At 33.7% G+C, this 23,543-nt stretch overlaps 1 long non-coding RNA gene across 3 annotated transcripts in view; it reads right to left on the bottom strand.

The window, feature by feature from the left end:
* The window catches only part of LOC126291888 (uncharacterized), a 40,320-nt gene extending 18,736 nt beyond the window's left edge, over window positions 1-21,584 (bottom strand). The window contains exons 1-3 of one of the 3 annotated variants that reach the window (XR_007551905.1): window positions 20,854-21,584; window positions 13,598-13,868; window positions 9,534-9,723 (exon numbers count right to left, since the gene is read on the bottom strand). This is a non-coding gene — a long non-coding RNA (uncharacterized LOC126291888). Of the gene's footprint in view, window positions 1-9,351; window positions 9,461-9,533; window positions 9,724-13,597; window positions 14,477-20,853 lie in introns of those variants that run through there. The other 2 variants (XR_007551904.1, XR_007551906.1) reach the window with 2 other exon arrangements.
* Window positions 21,585-23,543: the final 1,959 nt, after the last annotated feature.

Raw genomic sequence — 23,543 nt, 5'->3', positions numbered from 1 at the left:
TTACATGAATAAAATTCATGATGTAAATATGAGCAAACTAAAATAAACATTTCAGTAACACAAAATTCTTATGTGGGATGAGTTTAAGACACCACTGACAGTAAAGGAAGCTGATTAGCTCCAGAGAATAAAGAACAGACATATTCAATAACTTAAACAACTATAGCTAATTTTTATACAGAATGTTTCAGGAGGAATGATAAATATTGTAGGAGGTGGCTGTATGGACTAACTGCAATGAAAAGTATCCTATGGCATGTGCTTAAATTTTACTGAGTACAAATATACAGCTGAGTTCAACGCATTTTCGTTTTGTGTGTTGGTACACAGCTTGTTTTGGGTTGGTATGGCCATATTGTGAAGTCGTGCTGCAGTTGACGTTGAAGAATTGGCCACGTCTACTGTACTGTAGTGAGTAAACCTGCCTCATGTATTTGTACATACTGAGTATACCAGTATGGTATAAATGTATGTGTATTGTAATGAAAACGCTATTGCTGCTTGTAGAGAACATGGAATACGATTTCCTAACTGCAGACTGCTAGATGCAACAGTGTTCACTCATGTTCAATACACTGTGTGATACTTATACAGTGCCTAATGCTCATATTGCATTGAAACTGCTTGCCAGACCGAGACTCCTTTCTTTCAGGAGTGCTAGCTCTGCAAGGTTCGCAGGAGACTGCTGTAAGTTTGGAAGGCAGGAGACGAGGTACTGGCAGAAGTAAAGCTGTGAGAACGGGGTGTGAGTCGTGCTTGGGTAGCTCAGGTTGTAGAGCATTTGTCCGCGAAAGGCAAAGGTCCTGAGTTAGAGTCTTGGTCCTTCACACAGTTTTACTCTGCCAGGAATTTCATTTTGCCCTCTCATTCATTTAATATGATCTGATAAAGTGACAGATACTTCAAAAATGGTAATGAAATTAACTGTTGCAATCTATATTAATTTATCCCATACATCAGCATGTACCACAGAGTTTTTTGCATTAATATTCAGGATATTTGTTGTGCGTAGAACCAAGATTAATGGTATCAATGGACCTATTTAAATGCAAACATTCACATGATTTATACATTCACATGTGTCGTATAAGCTCATATGCTGTGAATAACATGACACAAATATCAAATTTGTCTAAAATTTTACCTGGCGTGTCATCTTAGACATCTCTTCTCCAAACAGGAAGCATATATATATATATATATATATATATATATATATATATATATATATATATATATATATATATATATATATATATATGAGATGTTTTGAATATGTATGAATGAAACTGAAACAATTGTTCTGGGGCTGTATATGATAAGCCGGCTGTTGTGGCAGAGTGGTTCTAGGTGCTTCAACCCAGAACCGTGCGACTGCTAAGGGCGCATGTTCGAATCCTGCCTCAGGCATGAATGTATGTGATGTCCTTAGGATAGTTAGGTTTAAGTAGTTCTAAGTTCTGGGGGACTGATGACCTCGTATGTTAAGTCCCATAGTGCTCACATCTGCTTGAACCACTTTATATGATACCACAATGAGGCAAGAGTGAACAAAACAATTTTCAAACAAATGTAGTTCAGTTACAGTAAAGAACTGTAAATAGAACACCATACGAAAAATTTCAGATGTTCAATGTCATCCCACAATTCATAATATATATATATATATATATATATATACCATATAGACATATTATTTCTATAGCTAAAAAGAAATTTAAAAGTAAGTGTAATTATTTCGATTAATTAGCTTTTCCTAAATTTCATTGTATTATCTGTTATTCTTGACATTTAGGAAGTGAGGTGAAACCACTTGTAACCAGTAAAAAACAATAACATTGATGGTTAACATATGAAGCCCAGTGGAAATCTGTCTTGCAGATAAAGAACTTCAGTGTAGTTTCACGATTTTGTTTACTCATTTCACAAGGATGGAGAACCATTTAATAGCACTTTTAAAACGGTAGTTGGCATAAACTTACCAATAGAGCTGGAAAAGTAAAGAAATGATTACTTTTTTGATAGGAATGAAAGAGAATTTTTTGATAATTTAGGTTACCTGAAATCAATGACCATATAAGGAGGCGTTCAACAAAAAATTTTTATTTTTTGTGAAATACTGTGATATAAAGCTGAAGCACTGAAGTCATTGTCGCCTCAGTTCCAGTACTATAATGTGTACATGCAAGTTGTCAATCCAGAATTCAGCACCATTATATATTGAAAAACCCTGTATGAAATTCGTGGTATTCTGAGAATAAAATGCCAGCACCCAGAATTAATGAACTCAGAATCCAGAATATATATATATATATATATATATATATATATATATATATATATATATATATATATATATATATTTCCAGTAGTAAATGAAGAGGTACCGACCTATATGAGTAAAGAAAAGTTGGAATATTGGAGCTTGTAGATGCAGAAAATTACTGAATTTCTGTTCTCCTAAATAAATCTGATTGACATAAAAAGAAACGAATAACAGGAACAGATCTTATTAGTACAAAATTTGTATATAGAAAAGATGCCGTCACAGATGAGGGTGCAGAGCTTTTCAGAAATTATTAATCATCATTGTGTAAACTACTTAAACTATCTTCCATAATGTTCACCGAAACATTTCAATACTAAGGAAACTAAACTTTCATATCCAATATCTCAGAACTTTTATATACATATTTGCATAATTTTTAACTCATTAGTACATTTGCATATATCATAGCAACATTTCCTTAAGAATGGAATAAAGAAAGCTGATGTAATGCCATTTTTAAAATGTGGCAAAATATATTTCATTCATATGTTACAGCAAATATGCCTGTAAAGTGAGATTGTTTTTTATGGCGTCAATCATCGTAAAATCCTCTTAGTTTTCAAGTCAATGTACTTATGTTTAAGCTCAAGCTTTTGAAGATATTCGTCATCTTCTTCAAGAATAAACTCCTATGGAGGATGATGGTGATCATCTAAGAAGGCCCACTTTTAACCAAGAATTTATCACTAAAAGAATTTTCAAATCCTTATAAATTGTTTCAAGATGTCAAAATAAGAAATAATGTAGTTTTTAAGATGTAGTCAGAGAGACACCGACCTTAGTTTAAAATTATTTCTTTCACTACTATTCTGAATTCATTACTTCTGACTGCTGGCATTATATTTTGTTCTCTGGTAGTAATGAAAAAATAATGACAAAGAGTATGAATGGTCAAATGGAAGAGATGTAACCTATGTGATATGTATCAAAAGCTATTGTCTTCTGTCACATACAACAACTAACATGGCTACTAAAGACTCTTACTCCATGCCACTTCCCAAATAAGGACAGCAGATGTTACACTACTTTATGAATTCTGTATGACCTAAGCTACTTGCCATCAAAATTGCTACACCACGAAGATGACGTGCTACAGGCGCGAAATTTAACTGGCAGGAAGAAGATGCTGTGATATCCACATGATGAGCTTTTCAGATCATTCAAACAAGGTTGGTGCCGGTGGCGACACCTACAACATGCTGACATGAGGAAAGTTTCCAACCGATTTCTCATACACAAACAGCAGTTGACCAGCTTTGCCTGGTGTAACGTTGTTGTGATGCCTCGTGTAAGGAGGAGAAATGCGTACCATCACATTTCCGACTTTGATAAAGGTCGGATTGTAGCCTATCAGGATAGCGGTTTATCGTATCGCCACATTGCTGCTCTCGTTGGTCAAGATACATTGGCTGTTAGCAGAATATGGAATCGGTGGGTTCAGGAGGGTAACACGGAACGCCGTGCTGGATCCCAACGGCCTTGTATCACTAGCAGTCGAGATGACAGGCATTTTATCCACATGGCTGTAACGGATCGTGCAACCACGTCTCGATCCCTGAGTCAATTGATGGGGACGTTTGCAAGACTACAAACATTTGCACGAACAGTTCGACGACGTTTGCAGCAACATGGACTATCAGTTCGGAGACCACGGCTGTGGTTACCCTTGACGCTGCATCACAGACAGGAGCGCCTGTGATGGTGTACTCAACGACTAACCTGGGTGCACGAATGGCAACACGTCATTTTCTTGGGTGAATCCAGGTTCTGTTTACAGCATCGTGATGGCCGCATCCGTGTTTGGCGACATCGCGGTGAACACACATTGGAAGCATGTATTCGTCATCGCCATACTGACGTATCACCTGGCGTGATGGTATGGGGTGCCATTAGTTACACGTCTTGGTCACCTCTTGTTCGCATTGACGGAACTTTGAACAGTGGACGTTATATTTCAGATGTGTTACGACCCCTGGCTCTACCCTTCATACGATCCTTGCAAAACCCTACATTTGAGTAGGATAATGCACGACCGCATGTTGCAGGTGCTGTATGGGCCTTTGTGGATACAGAAAATTTACTACTGCTGCCCTGGCCAGCACATTCTCCAGAGCTCTCACCAATTGTAAACATCTCGTTAATGGTGGCTGAGCAACTGGATGGTCACAATACGCCAGTCACTACTCTTGATGAACTGTGGTATCGTGTTGAACAGCATGGACAGCTGTACCCGTACAGGCTATCTAACGTCTGTTTGACTCAATGCCCAGGCGTATCAAGGCCGTTATTACGGCCAGAGGTTGTTGTTCTGGGTACTAATTTCTCAGTATCTATGCACCGAAATTGCGTAAAAAGTAATCACATTTCGGTTATAGTATAATATATTTTCCTTCTTGGTGTAGCAATTTTAATGACCAGTAGTGTAGTTTTCTGCACACAGTGAAAAGATGTTGTGATACATACAGTCAAAATAATTCTGGACTGGTAATTTTAAATCAAATGCATGCCTGAAAACAATTATGATGGGTTAAAAACAAAACAATATTCCAAATAATGGTGAATGGTGAAAGTTGTACATCTTGTATAGCATAAAGAAGCATTCGTTACAATATAAAATGGACAAAAGTATTAAACAAAAGTGATTACTGGGAAGCCTTTTGGTCTCACATATTGTCCACATAAGTCAACTGAAACACAGAACCCAGTGAACTTCCACAACCAAGAAAATAATTATTTAAATTTTATATAGAAATTATACTACAATAAGATTGTAAGATATCCTTGTAGTTACTAAATTTTTAGTATAATAATGATGTTTTAGTTCTAAAAAACAAAAATAATTTCTGCCAAATACATACGAAAAAAATTAAAATGGAATCACTTCAATGGTGAGAGTAAGGGAAGAATGTATATCACATACAAATGTCTGATGAACAAATTATCACTCATTCACTTCTGATATTGTAAAACGACCCTAGCCTAAAAATCGTACTTTACTTTAGTATGAACACAACGTACTTCCAAGATTTCTTTCTCATTTAAATCAAAATCGGTTATTGTTTAGCATGGTGCAGCTGCATAAGCCCATACACATACTGATAAACTGTTACAAAACGAAAATATATGTTGGAATGATTAACCACAACTTATTAAAAAATAAAGCACAAAAGTAAACGCATATATGATAAATTGCAACAACATAGAATAATGATCCTAGTAGGTTGAAGACACATTGTGCAAAATGTCAATATACTTTCCCCACTGTAAGCGAGACATGTTTTATACACTTTTAAGCAATGAGCCACAAGGACTCTTAATCTTATACAGACAGTATGACAAGCAGATAGCTCATAGTCTGTTCAGTGTATGTCGCTCTTCATGCCATTTACATTTTTGTTTCTTTGAAACAGTATCAAGTTCCACTACTGTTATACAAAATAATAAAACATTTGAAGGCTCTACAGTAAAATCATGTACATGAATGTTAATGCTGTGATTGGTGTAGGAACCACTAGGTACTAAATTAAGTAGCTTCCACTTGCTAGATATCTACATAGTAAGTATGATCAACAAATCTTACGCTTGTGTTATACTGTTACATTTACATTTCTGTTGACCAGTATCATTAATATGCAGCTCCTTAATTTAGTTACGCAATATGCCTCTAAACAAGTGGTTTTTTAGCATCTTCAGACTCAATATTCCTAACTGAAATTTTGTAAAATAGTCAATTGCAACTATATACTAGTGACACTTTGATCAAATTGTAGGTGTAAGTATTTCTATACAATCAAATGTTTCTCACTTTTTTCTTTGTGATTCTGGACATAGACCACTGGAACCGGTCAGCTGACCTTATGAAATAATTTATGTCCGCAAAGGGGACATGCTTGACAAAATATACTATGAACAACAACTCCAATATGAGCCACATAATAATATGAGATGGCCTTAATGTTTTGATGTTAGTGGCAGATCTGTTAGCTCTTTAATTGAATTGAAGCCATACAGTGACTACATGATATAGCAAACTTTTACTTTTAACAACCTGTGGCTAACTGTACTACATCACTGTTCAGCATATGAAACTGAAATGACTGGACAAACGAAAGGCATAAGCACCCATCAATTTAATCAAGCACAAAAATTCTTATCACCTACTAATGTGTTATCGTTTGCTGTTCAAAGATAGAGGTTAATACCAAACGATAGCTATTATGAGGTGTTATTTAATGACTTAAGTGCAATATTAAAATTTTAAATTACAAATTTAATACTATGTAAGAACTGTGCTTAAAGGATTACTGATAAGTTATAGTCTCAAAGAATCAATGACTCATCAGTGTGAAATCTACTAATTGCTATCCCAAACAATAACTGTTCTATTCAGGAACAGTTCAACACAATCCATACCTTATTAACCAGTTATGGACTATAAACGAGCTAGCATAGCCAATGAGACACTCTCCATATTGTTAGAAACCAAGAAGTAAAATTTCTTCCATAAGGTGCACTGCGAAAATTTCCAACAGAGAATACAGTAACTTACAGCTGAAATTTTACAAAAAATTAACTCTGTCTTTATCCTAGGTTCCAATGTTTTTCATCTTATTTCGAATTATGTGTTGCACATATGGTATCTCAAAGCAATGTTTTGTATTTTATTCAAAATTTTATGAACTCTGTATTAAATTTTACTTTTGAAGATTTTGATGATTACAGTTGTGTATTTAAGAGAAATTACTGTCTTATGAAATTTTGTCTCCATCTTTCCTTTCTTATACTTATTTTCCTCATCCCTGTATGCCAAAATTTGCCAACCCGTTTTTGAAAAGTAATTATTGAGAGGTCCTACTGACATAAATTTCAATTAATTATACTGTTATTCACTTTAATGAGGTCAAACTCATAATTTATTGGCTTTTCTTCTGTCAATATTCTCATGATATTCCATTTCCAACTCCAATGAATATTAGAAATGACATAATTGGTAACTACACAGGAAGTGTTATATTCATCATTTAGATCACAAGGAAACAATAACGTTTGTTTGTACAAGAGCTTCGAATATCCATTGTGAAACAATATTACCATTACCTTCAGCAGATCTTCAGCATATAATTAAATTATATGTGCAACTATATTGTAGTATATGCTAGATTGCAATACAACTTGAGCATTATCTTCTTGGAGGACTTACAAAATTTCTACAGTAAACATTACTCTAGACATGACTCATGTATTGGCAGATTCCTAATCCATTTGACAAGATACTACATTTACATTCATATGTGGACCACTATTGATATCCATGAACTCTCTGTAACTGGCAAATCTGTGGCTAGTAATAGCCAATTATGTCATATTGTCAGTTTTTATTTAACCTGTGGCGATTCTGTACTCATCTCCTCCAAAAAAAGTAACAGGCAGGATGTTCTAAATTGAACCTAAATTTGATGAAACTGACAGTTATTGTACCACAGCTATGATTAACAATGTAGACAGCTAGCCAATGAGAACTGTCAGCAAGTGAAATAGGCATTTCAGGATAGACCATACTGGGTGACATACTTTGTTGACAGAAAAATTTTAAGTTTTAGCATTGTATGTTGAACCAGTTTACTAATGTTTCAGTAGTAGATACAGCGTTTTTTATAGTGTGAAGGGACAATAAATACGAACCAAAACTTAGGACAATGACTGATGGTAAAAAAGTTTGATGATCTCCAGTAAAAAAAGAAGCTAAGTTAATTCCCCTTCCTCTGAGTTAGTTTTAGATTTGTCAAGACAGTGATAAGGATACAAACTGTCCACATCATATAATTCTATTCAGAATTTTCATTTCGAAATAAGACTGGGGGGGGGGGTGGTTGAGTGTTGTACAAAAGTGATTGTCATTGGTGAATCATGACATATGCTCAATGTCTTCATATGTTACATACAGTCATAAATGGAATGTGGGACAAATTATTTGTAATTTAAGTCTGAACATACAGTTACTTATCTAATTCTGTGTTCCAGGATTCTATAAGCTTATTGATGTAGGCAATATATAAAATGAACAGATGATATTCTGAATACTGTTTCTGCTATTTTGTTAGTGGGTCATATAGAGAGCTTTTGTATCATTTTTGTTTAACTGCGACTTGAAGTTTATCGATATTTTTCTACATTCTGCACTTAGGTAAACACACAAGAGATATTTTGTGTTGCTTTTCTTGTGTCCTTCGCATTCCCTGTTAGTTTGTTCTGTCATAGGTTCTGTACTCTTGAGGTGCATACCACTATGAGTTCTCAAGTATCTAAACAAAACTTATGGAGACAGTTTGCAGATCCCAATATGCACAGAATGAGTCGAAAAATGTCATTTCATTTATCTACAACTGCATTATTGTCATGCATCATATCTAAAGCATTGTTGCTTCTAAATATCTCTATGGCCTGATTGACTCCACTTGTGAAATGCTAGTGTCCTAGTCCAAGACCAAAATGTTTTTATGTATCATGAAATGAACAAATAACCACATTAATGTTTAGTTGCTACCCTTTACAACACAGAGATATTTTGTACACATCCAAATGGATATTAAATTTTTTGGATGACACTTTCTCTCAGTGTCAGTAAAAGGAGTTCGCTAAGAAGTTTGCTAAGTGGTCAAGACGTTGCATGGACCATAATGTCTGTACTACACTGCACTGGAGAATCTCTATAACTACAGAGATCTACGTTTCTCCAAGGGGAGGAACATGTTGGGTTTTGAGGATCACATTTCAGATTCAGAGATTCAGTTGCAAATGAGGATATCTTTTTTTCCTTTTTCTTGTTTTTAGGAGTCACTGGTGTGTCCTGAGTCCTAAACTTTTTGCATGTCAAGACATATCTCTCCCATTTTGCCTGTGGCCCTTAGTCTTTGAGTTGCACTTTCAGTAGGAACTCCTAGTAGATCAAAACATCTGCATCTTCTTATAACTGTGTAACACAGCATGTGATAGTACATCTGTAGTGTCTGTCACTTGATCACCTTTGGTATGCTTGGAAACGAGTACATTCCTTTGCCATTCTGTTCCTTTGGTCTTTTGCTCTATATAACTCACAAAGCGTTACCTCCTTCACCACCATGTACAGGTTATCTGCAACATCGACAATTCATTGTAAACTTAGACACAAGAGATAGCTCATTTTTAGTCAATGGAGCTTACTTACAGAAGTCATTAATGCCATGTGTGGTACTGCTGCGATTACTTCTCTTCCAAATGAATCCTTGTTTTCTTCAAGTGGGGTTTACCACAGTCTGGTCCTCAAACAAAGGCAACCACTGGCTATACCAATTGCACATCCTGTGTCATCAATATGGCAGTCAGGTTTGCTGGTTAACCAACAGCCGTAGCAGACTCTAGACAAAATAGTCGTGAAAAACAATGTCACTTTTAAATAGTTCTATCAGGTATGTTCAGCAATATAATATATGGTACAAATTTTAAACTCGATGTTATGCAATGTGTAGCATAATGGCGTTATACAATATATTAAATTGCTACAGGAAAAGTCAATACAGTGCCACAGTATGCTCAATCAATGTGAGGTAGAACGTATGCAATTAATAAATGATATAAGAACAATTAAGATTCACTGATAAAATCGTTCTGGCAACTGAAGTGGTTCCTCAGTAATAGGGACTCTAATTTAAGCTCTTTTATAAAATTACATAGCAGCTTTGTGATTTCTGGATTTAAATGCAGTGTATAATTTCTACTTACCATCTCCTTTTCAGGCACAGGTCTGAGATATTATAAAGTTATTTATTTTTTTCCTTTCTCTTTTCTGTTGTTGGCTTTACACTCTCTCTCATTTCAAATTTTGATATTATTGCAGTTAACATAATATAAATAAGATAGTTATTATGATATAAACGATTTATGGGCTGTCATATATTATTCTTAATCATGAAGTGAAAGTAGATATATCTTTACTGTTTGTTTTCTGATGTGAGATAAGAAAGATCCTGAAAGCCATATTTAAGTTACATCCCTAGTTGTTCTGTTCCACTAGTTTATATTTAAACTGATGATGGCATATTACATTGTGAAGTTTCATTCATGGTATTGTAACCATTAATTACAATACCTTACACAGTTCTTCTGACAGAAAGATTGTATTCAGTTAACTTGCACTTTCAATATTTTAGTATCATGTATGCACATCTGTCCTCAATATCTACTAAATGGACTTCTCTTTTCCACTTCAATCAGCTCAACGCAACTTCTAACCAATCTGTGGAATGTTTATGCCTTTCAATGAGACTAAATATTCTCAAGACATCTCTCTGTTTAAGGCTGCATGACATGCCAAAAATGCCAAAAAGTTAATGAAAATAATAAGAGAGGTAAAATGATCCCTATCAAGGACAAACATAGAGTTTAGTTTTTATGACAGAGGGAAAAGATAAAAAAATAACACAACACATACATGATTGCAATGGCTATAGTTGTTAGTCTTGTTGGTGGGCCATGTAGGAAAGAATCTCTTTTCGTTATTGAATAGAGCACAGAAAGTTAAACCAAATATGTTTGGAATAATGATGGCACTTTATGGAAATATAACTTTAGAAGATTTATTTATTTATAAGATGAAATACCTTCTTTCACATACAATGTGAACATATGACTCAAAAGAAATATTCTTAGACTAAGCATATTTTCAAAAGTTTCATAACTGACTATTTGTGACTTCTGTAGTAGTTTTATAGGAAATAATTATGTGCCTAACATAGATCAGAAACCTGTAAGTAAGAGTTACTATATACATTGATGTTAAGAAGAGTTGGAATGTCCTATCCTGACAAAGTTAAATTTAGCGCCTTGGCATTCCTGTATTTCAGGAACCACAGTAGCCATTTACATAAAACTTTTGCAGGACATTAATCTTTATGTTCTGAGTCTACTGAACTACAATAATTGCATTTCAGCCACTGCTTTCGGGAATACAATTTTTCAATTACAAAGTTAAAATTTTTGTACTTTTTTGTATGTTATCCTAAATAATTTTAATTATACATAATATTATGTTCTCCTTTTAGTTCAGCAGACTCAGAATATGTGCATCATTGCGATAATGTTTTTCACAGTGCTACTAATACAAACACTTAACTAATCCACAGCCTTCTCCATAAAAAATTATCGATTTTGTTAGATCTTGAAGTAATGCACATAAAAATTTTAGTATTTTCAATCGATGTATATTATATTTAAAACCATAAAATAAAGTAATTCCCATGTTTTTTCATAAGTGATATATATATATCATTTTATTCAGAAAACTACAAATTTTATAGTGATATACAAATCCAAAAAAGTGAAAAAAATTCTGTTCTTACTCCCATTAAGGAAAATATTGATAAGATGACTGTAATGGACAATTTACATTCTTTTTAGTAACCTGAAAACTGAAGTGAAAATGCTGGTATCCTAATATTAGTTTTGAAAGTGGTACCCATTGCGAAAATGGAATTTTATTGAAATCATAATTTATTACTCTGTAGATGTTTCATACAGTTAGGACCTAAATTAGTAATGACCATGTAAAACATTTAAAAATATATAATAGTGTGTTGTCTACACAACTTCAAATTGTAAGACAGTATTTTTTGGGAATGGAAAGTTTAGATTTTCGTGTGTTATGGCAACAGGTAACCTACTACCATAACAGTAACAAAAAATCTAAAAAGTGATTCTGAGGTGTAAGTTGAAATCACAACAGAGCTAAAAGATGAACATTTAATATCCTGCTGGAATTACCACTTGTATCTTTAGAAATACTACTTTGAAGTATAAACTAAATGAAACTTTCTCCACCATATTACAATGTAAAACGCCCAACAAGTAAATAATCTATATCCACATGAAGTATTTGATTCACGAAATCCAGCTTTTAGGATAAAGTACTTCAAGTTCCACATAACCATGTTAACCAAAGAATAGTGGAATCTGAAATCATATAATCAGCATTTAATTTATATTTGAACTTCTCCTTCTTATGGAAAACTAAGATTTAACAAATACCTAATAACTAATGTTTAGAAAGGTTAATTTCAGCTGCATTTGGCTTTGAATTGTATAGGCTATTACTTGTCCAGTTAAGTATTAATAAATTTCGAAAGGTTATTTCGTTAGCTGGCTTTAAATGAAATGCTTCTCCTACAATGATCATGCAACATATTTATATTTACTTTCCTGATTAATATAAACCCATCAATAAATGTACGTTATGTCTAGGTTCTTTATCAGGGTGTTTTATGCTGGAATTAAATAATTTAAGGCATTGCCTAGTAAGCTAAGCGATTTATTTAGGAATTGAGAAGGAGTTACCGACATTCACATACTCTCACTCTAAATGAAGAAGAAATACCTTCAAAAACAAATGCTATTAATAAGCAAAGAATCATTATAGATCATAGAGTATGTAAGAACAGTTAATGTATAAAATATAATTTCTTTTTACATTACCTCTCACATTTAGAATTCCTCTATTGACAAAGACGAACAATAAACTTGAAAGTTATTAGGAACTTCTGCCTTGAAATGAAACTATGCGCAAATTGTGATGTAAGTAAAAGTTGTGAGTTGTTTTACTTGTGTTTAGATTCGTTCTATCTCTAAAATGAGTCTTTATGCATCAATAGCGTAACTGTTGTGCCATCACTGCATTTCCAATTTGATATAATTAGAGAATATTCATGGATCCACAACAATCAGCTGACTATAATCATGCATTATTACTGGAAGGTACAAAGTCCAGAAATGAAAGAGTAAATTTCTTCTTAGTAACAAAATGCTTTGTTAGTCTATTTGAGTATTATATCAAAGATATAGCTCAGGTTTATACATATTCAATATTGCTTAAATTTTCAGTTCATGAAATCTTGCTTTTGATTTCAGCCATGATATTGTCCTAGGTTTTATAGAATCTTTAGCTATGAAGATTCAATAGTATGTGCATAATGTGCACATTATGACTCAATGTTCATGAACTTATCGACAAACTTAAAAGAATATTGCTTCTAAGCCTAAGAATCCCACAAAGACATGAAATGTTTTGTAGGCATGAAATTGCTATTGTGTGTACTGCCCTGAAAATGAATGTAAAACTCTAGAGAGATGGTTTGTACTCAGTGAGCACTCAGCACTTCAGGTCTTTAATAACAGTGTTAACATGTAATGGACAATCACACATATTGATAAAAAAACACTTATTGTGTGTAATGTACTTACTGTGCTTGTAGCGTAAGACACTTTAAAATTGAAGGACTTGGATTTCTGTCTTTCACAAACAGTGCTCTGACACATACTCCAAACATGTCTCATCGATCAATACAAATTTTCAGCTTTTCAGACACTTCTCAGTTGCCATCCAAACCGTTTGATTTTAAAATTTTACAATAATGAATGACAGAGGTGAATTGTGAAAGAGTATATGTAATCTCTAATTGCATGTGTTTTGAGAAAATATGGTACAGATGCTCATAGCCAAATATCACTCCATCTGTAAAGGCAACAAAAAGCACGTCAGAGTAATGTCCCCAATTTATCCTCCCAACATTTTTTTCGTGCAGGTGCGCAGTAACTGGATCAAACAACATTAATCTCAGTAACTTCTACAAATACCGTTACCACTTACTTGCACAACGTTCTAGTCTTGCAGGACCTTCATAGTGACTACTTTGGAAACTTTGTACATCAGACTGGAGCTCAGATATGTGCTTATTGTTCAGAAAACAATGTTATGCAGCCACATGAAAATTTTTAGTTCCATTTTTCACAGCAGAACATGAAAACATTGGATGAGCATCACAGCTATGACGTTAATTCATTAGAGTCTTACAGATTCAATATGTCAAAATGACTCACCATATATCACATATTACAATACTGTCTATGAACAACACCAAGAGTGGAGCAGAAAGTTCTAGAGCTCAGTGCAGCAGTCACACAACCATCTATTCATCCAGTGCACACAGTTTCAGTGCAATTATGCTGTGGCTATTTATGGAATAAATCTGTAAGTCATGGCACAATATTGTTCCCTGTAATGGTTTACAGCATCAAAATATTCAGTGTTTCAAGCTCTTCAGCGATATTGTGCTGATTAACCAAGTCCAATTTCATGTATGTGACCACTCATAATATTATAATACTACTGATTTCTGCTAAGGCTCCTTTGAGACTTTTCCAGTTACCTGTAGTCTTAGTCTCGAACATTTGATAACATTGTTTTGATAACTGTGGGTATTTAAATGTTAATCCTAATCTAATACAAAGTTTTAATTATTCCATCTCTTACTTTTTATTTTTACCTAGTTTGTTATCATCATCAGTTTCCAGATGCTACAATCTTTCATGTCCATAACATGTACAGTGTTTTGATTGTTTTTTTTACAGACATTTTTCAGTCTGATTGAGAAAGTTCCTCTGTTCAAAAACCAATAAAGGGGGAGGATTTGGCTATGAAGACACAGTACACAGAACTTGTAACTATATGAGAGAAAATTGTCAATAAAGTCATACAGATTACAGCCAATACAGGGACCAACATTACTGGTGTGTTTTTGGCCTCCAAAAATATGGTAATGATGATTATTATAGTTATTAACACAGTCACTGAAGTGCAGTTACATAATGTTACACTGAGATATTTAGTTTAGTCACAATAATCAATGCTTGAAAGTTACTTTAGTTTCCTCAGTGTATGGATTCATGTTACAGTGCACAAGTGGGAAATATAGGTCTCTATGTTCGTTATTCGATCTTTAGTTGATCCTACGTTTCTCTTGTCACAGAAAAATCTTACATTCGGTATTTTTTGTATATATTTAAGTAGAAAGGTGTGATTTGAATTATGGAAGCAACCGGAGATCCCTCAGTGATGGTTAAGAAAAACAGTTTATGAGTTGAACAGAGGAAACTGTACAACTCTAATAGGGCCATACAGATCAACATTAATTTATTTTACGCTGTCTAAAGCTACAAATAAATGCAAGTTAAACAGCGACATGGTTATTGGTAGAAAATATTAGATACTGTCATTTTTTCCTTTTTTCCATCATTCCTTAGTTGCATCACTATTCATGGAGGTATGTTCTATCTTTGCTACTAAATGAAGAGCAGTTCGTTTTTTGCCAAAAAACAAAAAGAGACAACATTTCATTTACTCGAAAAGACAGAACATACATACATGAATAAATTCTCTTCTTTTGTGACACAGAAATTTGCCAAATAGTACACATTTGTGTTATATTTTCAAACCTAATGTACCAGAGAAACCAGTTCGCTTAGCAGATTTGCACTTTTTGTAATTGACAGTTGATGATTAATATTTTCAACTAGTATTACATCTTTTTAAATAACCACATTCTTAGATCTGATGAATTTGATGTGATCTTTTTGCATACAGGTTCACACCAAACATCAGTGAGTGGTGTCATGTAATATACGCTTCTGCAGGTAGCCACATCAAAATCTTTCATTTTGTGTGTTCATGTTGTGCCTGCCTGTTATGAACTTTCAACTAATCTAAAAGTAGGCTATTGAAATTTTTTGTTTGTAAAACATTTTTCTATTAACTTATAATGGTATAAAATCTATATCCATTTATGATATTGAAGCTATGATCATTTTTAAAATATTGTCATTTACCTAACATGATACTCTCATGCTTTGTAATGACATGAGTTAGAATACCAATTAAACATTTCAAGAACATGAATTCTCTTTTTGTGCTTCATTTAAACTCAATAATTTGCAACATCAGTCAACGAAACATAAAACACTGATGTCTTCATGTTATGGAAAGCATTGCAAAGTATTGCCTAAAACTGATACTTTTAGAAGTAAATACTAACATTATAGATATAAAAATTAACATTAAGAACCTCTAATAGTACTTCTAATGAAGTCGTTTAGCAATTTTGCTTGGAGGTGTTTAATAGGAGTACCTGGTCACAAAACACGAACTACAGAGTTAAATGGCTGTAATTACAACAAGTGGAACAATTTTGTTTTCTAATTCCTCCATGAACCATACCACAGTGGATAAGTATTGATCATTTTAATATGTATTTCAGTGAAGCTACTGTGTAAGAAAACCTGATATCACATGAATGAAACGAACTTGAAGACTGAAAATAACCACAATTTATTTTGTATTCTAGCCATCTACAGCTGTTGAAAGGGATGGTGTTAGGATATTAATGGTAACAACATGTTTAAGGAATAGTGTTCGGTTTATTAGCATTAATATCTTATTATCCCTGAGCTAATGAAGAAGTGTTAACTTTTTGTGATTGTTTCTCTTTCAGAACTAAATGAAAATTCGTTTACCAAAAAATAATGGAATAAAACTACTGAATGGCTGATACGTAATGATACAAAAGTTAACTGCATTCCCTTACGAAAAACTGCACTCACTCTCAGAAAATAAATTTCTCATTAGGACTGACCCTTTGATTACAGGAAAAAACAAATCCTGAAGATTGATGGTAGCAATATACAGAATGACAAAATAACAAAACAAACACAGAGAAGTTCTTTTCACATGTGTTCATCAACCAAAACTTATTATAAGGTAACACAATTAAACTCATTTATAGATATATCAGCAGTTGTAAGGTATTTGCATCACTTTAGTTTTTTAGTGATTACATCCATATACTATAAATGTTTAAAAATTACAATGCATTTCAGAAAAAATATTTACAAGGATATTACTATTCCTGAGATTACATACAAATTTAATATCTAATTTCGCTTATTGTGTACTTGAAGTCCTCTGAGTGAAATAATTTTTATAGTGTCTTGGGAATATGTGATACACATTGCAAAACAAGCAAAAAATGAGGTATCACTATACAAGTATATCAGCCAAATCTGAACATTTGAAATTTCTAAGAAAAATCTAACAAACTTCAATATTTGTTTCTAGCTCACACTTCTGTGTTTCTTTATTGCAGTAGCGCACTATTGTGCATATCATATGATATTTGTGAAACTTTTACTGTACAATTATTTGAGTTCCTTTCCGATGTTAACACTAAACACAGCTTCAAAAAATGTAATTGTCTGTGTGAAATCTGTGGTTTCTTCTGATTATCTTACAGAGTATTCTTTCTTTGTTATGCCGGTAAACATGTCCAGAAAGTCTGTTCATTGTAAGTGGTATCAGATACTTTGTCTGCTGTTAGCTGTGATTTGGTAATACTGGCAGTTTTTTATTTTATATAGAATAGATCAGAGAAACTCAAAGTTTTTTTAACAAGAATGGAATGAAATGCTGCAAACACTTAGAAATATTGAACATTGCTTTGGAGAGTCTGCTTTGAGTAAGACAATGGTTTAAAAGCGACATAAGCGTTTTGAAGAAATTCTTGAAGACATTGTATATTACAAATGCCCTGGCTGCCACAGCATATCAAAGGCAATCAAATCGTGGAAAGGATGAAATAAAGGGCTATGAACCAACTACAAATCATCATTGATGATATTGGCATATCATGATTCACATGTGAGCTGTAAATCAGCATCAAGCTTATATATACTATGAAGTAGGTTTATCAACGAAATAGAAGTACAAAGTGTAAAGATTTTGGACCTGTACCTGGACCACTATCTATATTGGGAAACACAATGCCTAGTCTTTTTCAAGGATATAAGCATGATTTTACTGTACAACAGGTTTCATTCCACAATTCACATTTCTGCCTATGACCATTATGAAGTGTTACAAGATAATATAAAATCATTTAAGTAGAACACAAGTAATTGTCAAAATATGTATCTTTGGTTATATAAAGCAATGTCGTCGAAAGTAAATGAGATAACATTTGTGTAATAGGCTAATTTTCTGGCAATTATCATGACTGCTTCACTTTATATGGTTGTGGGGTAAAACAGATGAACAATTGACAGGTTTTTAACTTCGTCACGGTGTGTCTAAGCTGTTTGCCAGTAATTGCCAGTAAATTAGCCTTTTACACCATGTTCCCACATTTACTTTTGACAAAATTAGTTTATGTAATCGAATATACACATTTTGACAGTGACTTGTGTTCGATATATTTCTAACGATTTTGGATACTTATAAGACTTGATTAAGGCCTAAAGACATAATCTAGACTGTGGAATTAAAATCTGTTGTACAGTGAATTGGTGCTTACATCTTTCAAAAAGTTTTATATTACTGTGGCTCCACATAAGAGTAAAATCTTACAGTGCCTAACGAATGACCTTTGTTCAGCTTTGTTTGAAGTACAAATATTGCTGTTACACTGATATTAAAAATGAAGAAAATAGTTTATTTTTGCATAAAGCCTCTCACTAAGAGGTTAGGGAATTACCTTCCAGTGAACTCAGCATTTATTGACTATTTCCTAGAACAGACTGAAAAGCTTTCTTCAGGAAAAAGGGAGTTTTGACAAGTACCTCACAATAAATATATTCGTTAACGTCTTTTGTCATTACCAATATTTGTCTTTTCTGTAAAAATACTGAAAATGCAAGACTAGCACTAAAAACAATCTCTAGAATCAGTTCAAGGTGTTAACATTAATACAGAGTCAGTAACATCATACACATGCATTGAGCAACCTACTCAAGCATTCTGAATGTCATGTAGATAATTTAGTGTAGTTGAAGACTGTATTGAAGAGCTTTATGTTAGGAAACTCCTACTCCATCAAAGGATATCTTCACTGAAACACTTAAATTTAACTTTTATGGCCAGTCTATAGTCATAATTACCACTGTAATACAATACTGCAAAGTCATTTCACTGTACTGTGTTTACATTAAATGAAATGTACATCATTGACTTCTGGAGACGACGTTCCATGGTAGCCATGGAATACGATTAATGTAATGTACTGTAATATGAGTTGGCTCGAGATATGAAATGTTTTGACTGTTTTGGGTCTGAAACTTCGATAGGGAAATCTGTTCCAAAAGTGCTGAATTTAGAACACCAACAGCAGCAGCGAATGCAGTTTTCTCAGGTGTTCTTATTTGAGGTTTACGACAATGGAGATCTACTGACACATGTCATAACAGGTGACGAATGGCGTTTATGGGTATTACGTTGGAACTGTGCTTCAGTTGTCTGAGTGAAAGCATCCTGAATTGCGATGACCGAAAAAGTGCTCGACAAATGTGGAATGATATCACTATTTTGCTCATGGTGTTCTTCATTTTAGTGGCCAAATTTTCAGTAAGAAATACTGCTTATAAGTGCAAAGCCGATTGCGTCACGCGGTCCTAAAGAAATGACTACGTTTATTGTGAAACAATTCGTAGCTTTTTCACCACAGTAATGAATCTGTTCGCACTTTGTTCCATGTTTGTTAATTTTTGGCTGAAAGGAATATCACAATGACGTCCCAGACATGGTCATATGTGACTTTTGAGTGTCCCACGAAATAAAAAAAACTCTCAAAGAGCCTACGTTTTACGAGCAAGATGAGATTAGAAAGTAATGCTGACAGAGCTAAAAGCTGTCCTGTAGATAGAGCTCGCAGAGAGTTTTGGGGATTGCACTACATGCTGGGATAAGTGCATAATATCCAGTTGGGACTGCTTCTAGTGGCAAAATGAATAAATAGAACTATTTTTTTTTTAAAAATCCAGTTTTTTATTGCACCTTATATATATATATATATATATATATATATATATATATATATATATATATATATATATAAATGGTTGTCAACTTTTGCACCATGAAGAGAATCAAGATGTCGCTGGAGTCATCAGATTGCTTGTAAAGTTCCTTGTTTAAAGCAAACTTAACTCATGACTTGCAAGTAACAAATACTTGTTAGAATGGAAAGGGAATTATTTCAGATGCTCCATTCCATTCTTTGGTATCTCAGACAAGATAAACTCTAGGAGTCACAGGATGACATGTGCACAAACAAATTGAGAGATCAAAACTGTAATTATAGTATCTCAAAAATAGCCAAACTTTTTCAAAAAATTCACGTTTCTACATGTCACACTTTGTCAGGGATGTTATATGGAACTAATTTAGTAAAGGGTGTATATTTAAAGCTCCTTAGGCAGCATTTTAATACAGTCTAATCTCTAGAATCTCTTAGCACATGGCGACATTGGAAGCACTTTCAGTTGTATAGCCTACAATTAGCTGCCAAGTAATCATTAATGATAGCCCAGTTTTGCTAACTGCTGTTACGTCCTTGCAGCTCCCTTTCTTTGTTAATATTTCTGTTTGCTGCTTCATCAGTTATTTTCAGTCTTCTTTATGAGGCAGCCACCATTGTCTGTAATACCACTATTTTATACCATTCATCAACAGAAAATGACTTTATACTGTGATTTTCACACATTACAGTATTGCTCACAGATTTTGTTCTTTATACTGAAATAAATGGTACAGAAAAGGCAATAATGTGTATTCAGCGACACCTACAGTTCCCATATTACAGGAGTATTAGAATGCGTCCTGTGCAAGGAATACTCACCTCATTGAACCAAAAAGCTGTACTCTGAAGGAAAGAGGTAGTACTCCAGGGTCACACTGTAAAGTCAGCCAGCTCTTGACACACAGTGTAGGGTTGATGAGATCTCCAGTTGGTTGTTTCACACATTCAGGCATATGGAACAGTTAAATAATATGTAGGTGTTGACTCAAGATCCAATTGGAGATGTAATACGATTTTCTTAGTTCACAATGATAACTGCTTTATGTAAGTGATGAAGTTGTGCTCACAAGAAAGATTGAAGTTCTCTTTAGTTACTTATGTTGAACTTAAATTGTGCTAAGAAAAAAGTCTGCATATCAATTCTGTGACTGCTGTAAGCTATAGACACAGCAGTGAAACATATAGAAAGGCTCTATACAAACAGGACACAGTAACATTTAGTCAAACTTTCCCAAAAGTAGGTAACATCTTATTTTTATCTGTAACTTATTGTCTTTTATATCTAACATATGTATTGGGAGGCAAATTAATTCGTGGAGGTATGTGCCGTCTATGCAACTAAATGAAGGCAGTTTGTTTGTTGCCATACGCGTTTCGCTTCATTTATTTGGGAAGCATCATCAGTGGCGATTTCCAGCACTGCTAACACATATATGTGTTTCTGGAGATGTATTTGTTGGTCTTCATGCTCCAGTTAGCCGAATCAGGTGTTTTTTAGCCACTTGTCACATCACATTTCACTTTCACTGCCATTTGGCGATCAACATATGTGTGTTTGCAGTGTCACACTGCAAACACACATATGTTGATCGCCAAATGGCAGTGAAAGTGAAATGTGATGTGACAAGTGGCTAAAAAACACCTGATTCGGCTAACTGGAGCATGAAGACCAACAAATACATCTCCAGAAACACATATATGTGTTAGCAGTGCTGGAAATCGCCACTGATGATGCTTCCCAAATAAATGAAGCGAAACGCGTATGGCAACAAACAAACTGCCTTCATTTAGTTGCATAGACGGCACATACCTCCACGAATTTAAAGCAACTAAAGGATAAGACGGAAAACAGTAAAAATGACGAAATTAATTATAGCTTGGTAATAATAATTATTACAAAAACTGGTGTTGAGTAATGATAAAGAGACTCAATTAAAATGACTAAAGAAAACATGAGAATCATATTATATATATTGGAAAAAATTCGACAATCCTAACAGAGGAGAAATGGAAGTTGTCAGAATAAAATTATGGAAGTCAAATTTAGGATTATATCTAGAAAAATGCTTACAAGAACAACACCATCTACAGACATAAAAAAATCTACAATACAAGAAAGTAATTATTCAGAGAAACTACTTTCAGAAGTGATAAAAAAGTAACATCATGGAAGAAGAAAGAAAGATGTTGGGTATGATATTAAACAATACAACAATAGCACCAGTATTTGAAATAAGAGATAATACACAACGATACAAATCTACTGGAAAAAGTTATGAATGAAATTTGGAGAAAAATATTTATATTTTGCATGCACATACGAAACCTGATTAGTATTTAATTGACAGAAAGAGCTGAAGAATCCTTTGAAAAAATAAAAGGTGGTTGTAGGTCGTTCAGTAAAACACAACAGCAAAAGGTAATGTACATAAATGAAAGAGGAAACTAAAAGCAAATTAAGACACATGGACAAAAGAAGTATTAAAATAAATCAAAGAAAATAAGAAAGGAATTGGGCACCAGAAAGGAGAAACAATAAAACTAAAAAAATAAAAACGTTTTAAGCAAAGACAAAACCTAAATTATCCATTTACATGTCTTTTCCTATAATTCCCTATAGTTAAAAATTCCTCTTCTGAAAATTCCTAATCTGTTACACTTACAGACAGGTATCGCTCTGTTACCTAACATTTTTTAATTGCATTGGCTGATACCTGTTCCTAAATATTGTTTCAATATTATATTTTTTGGATTCATTCTAATATGATTACATTTTTTATAGAACTGACTGATGTCTGGTAGATTATTCATGATGTGAAATTACCTATTTACCGTCCTGTCGCTCATGGCAGCTACTTCAATATCTATCAACCTACAACTGTGACTTGAAAGTTCTTAATATTCCAGAGTGTATGATAGTATAGTAATGCAAGGTAAGTTGGCATCTGCAGTGGAAAATAGTGTTTGTATTTCACATACTGTCCTCCAGCTTATGTCAGTGCCATCCCTGTAGTTTGTCTCTACAGTTTTCACTACTAAACCGATAAGATACTCGGCATCCTACTTACCTCATAGTTCCTTCGAGCATCCTCTAGTATACTTTGGACCTTTTTGATGTTACTTTGCAGTTACCAATGTATTGGAGTACGTCCTACTGTGGTTCACATGTTGATTTTAACTAAATGGTTTTCTCAACTGTCTTCCATTTTCCAAGTATGTGTAATCTGTATAGGACAGCACAAGAAGATTGAGACAGATATTTTGTGAAGTGACAGAATAAATCATTCAAGGTAAAATAGTTTGTCAAGATTCCAAATAATTTTGAGTGACAGTCAAACTGTCAGTTTTCTTCTTTTCTTTCATCCTAAGACGTTATTCATCCTTTGATAAATGAAGGGCACTTCCAAATTCTTCCACTTTTAGCTATATCGTAAACCCACTGGCATTTATGTCTTGTACTTTGCTCTTGGATGTCTGTAACTGTGTTGCTCTCCCGATGACTTGTTGTT

This window comes from Schistocerca gregaria, chromosome 9, assembly GCF_023897955.1.
Source record: "Schistocerca gregaria isolate iqSchGreg1 chromosome 9, iqSchGreg1.2, whole genome shotgun sequence".
Classification (NCBI taxonomy): Eukaryota; Metazoa; Arthropoda; class Insecta; order Orthoptera; family Acrididae; genus Schistocerca; species Schistocerca gregaria.
Note: the sequence above shows the minus strand (reverse complement) of the source record. Positions and strands in the feature narration are given on the sequence as shown.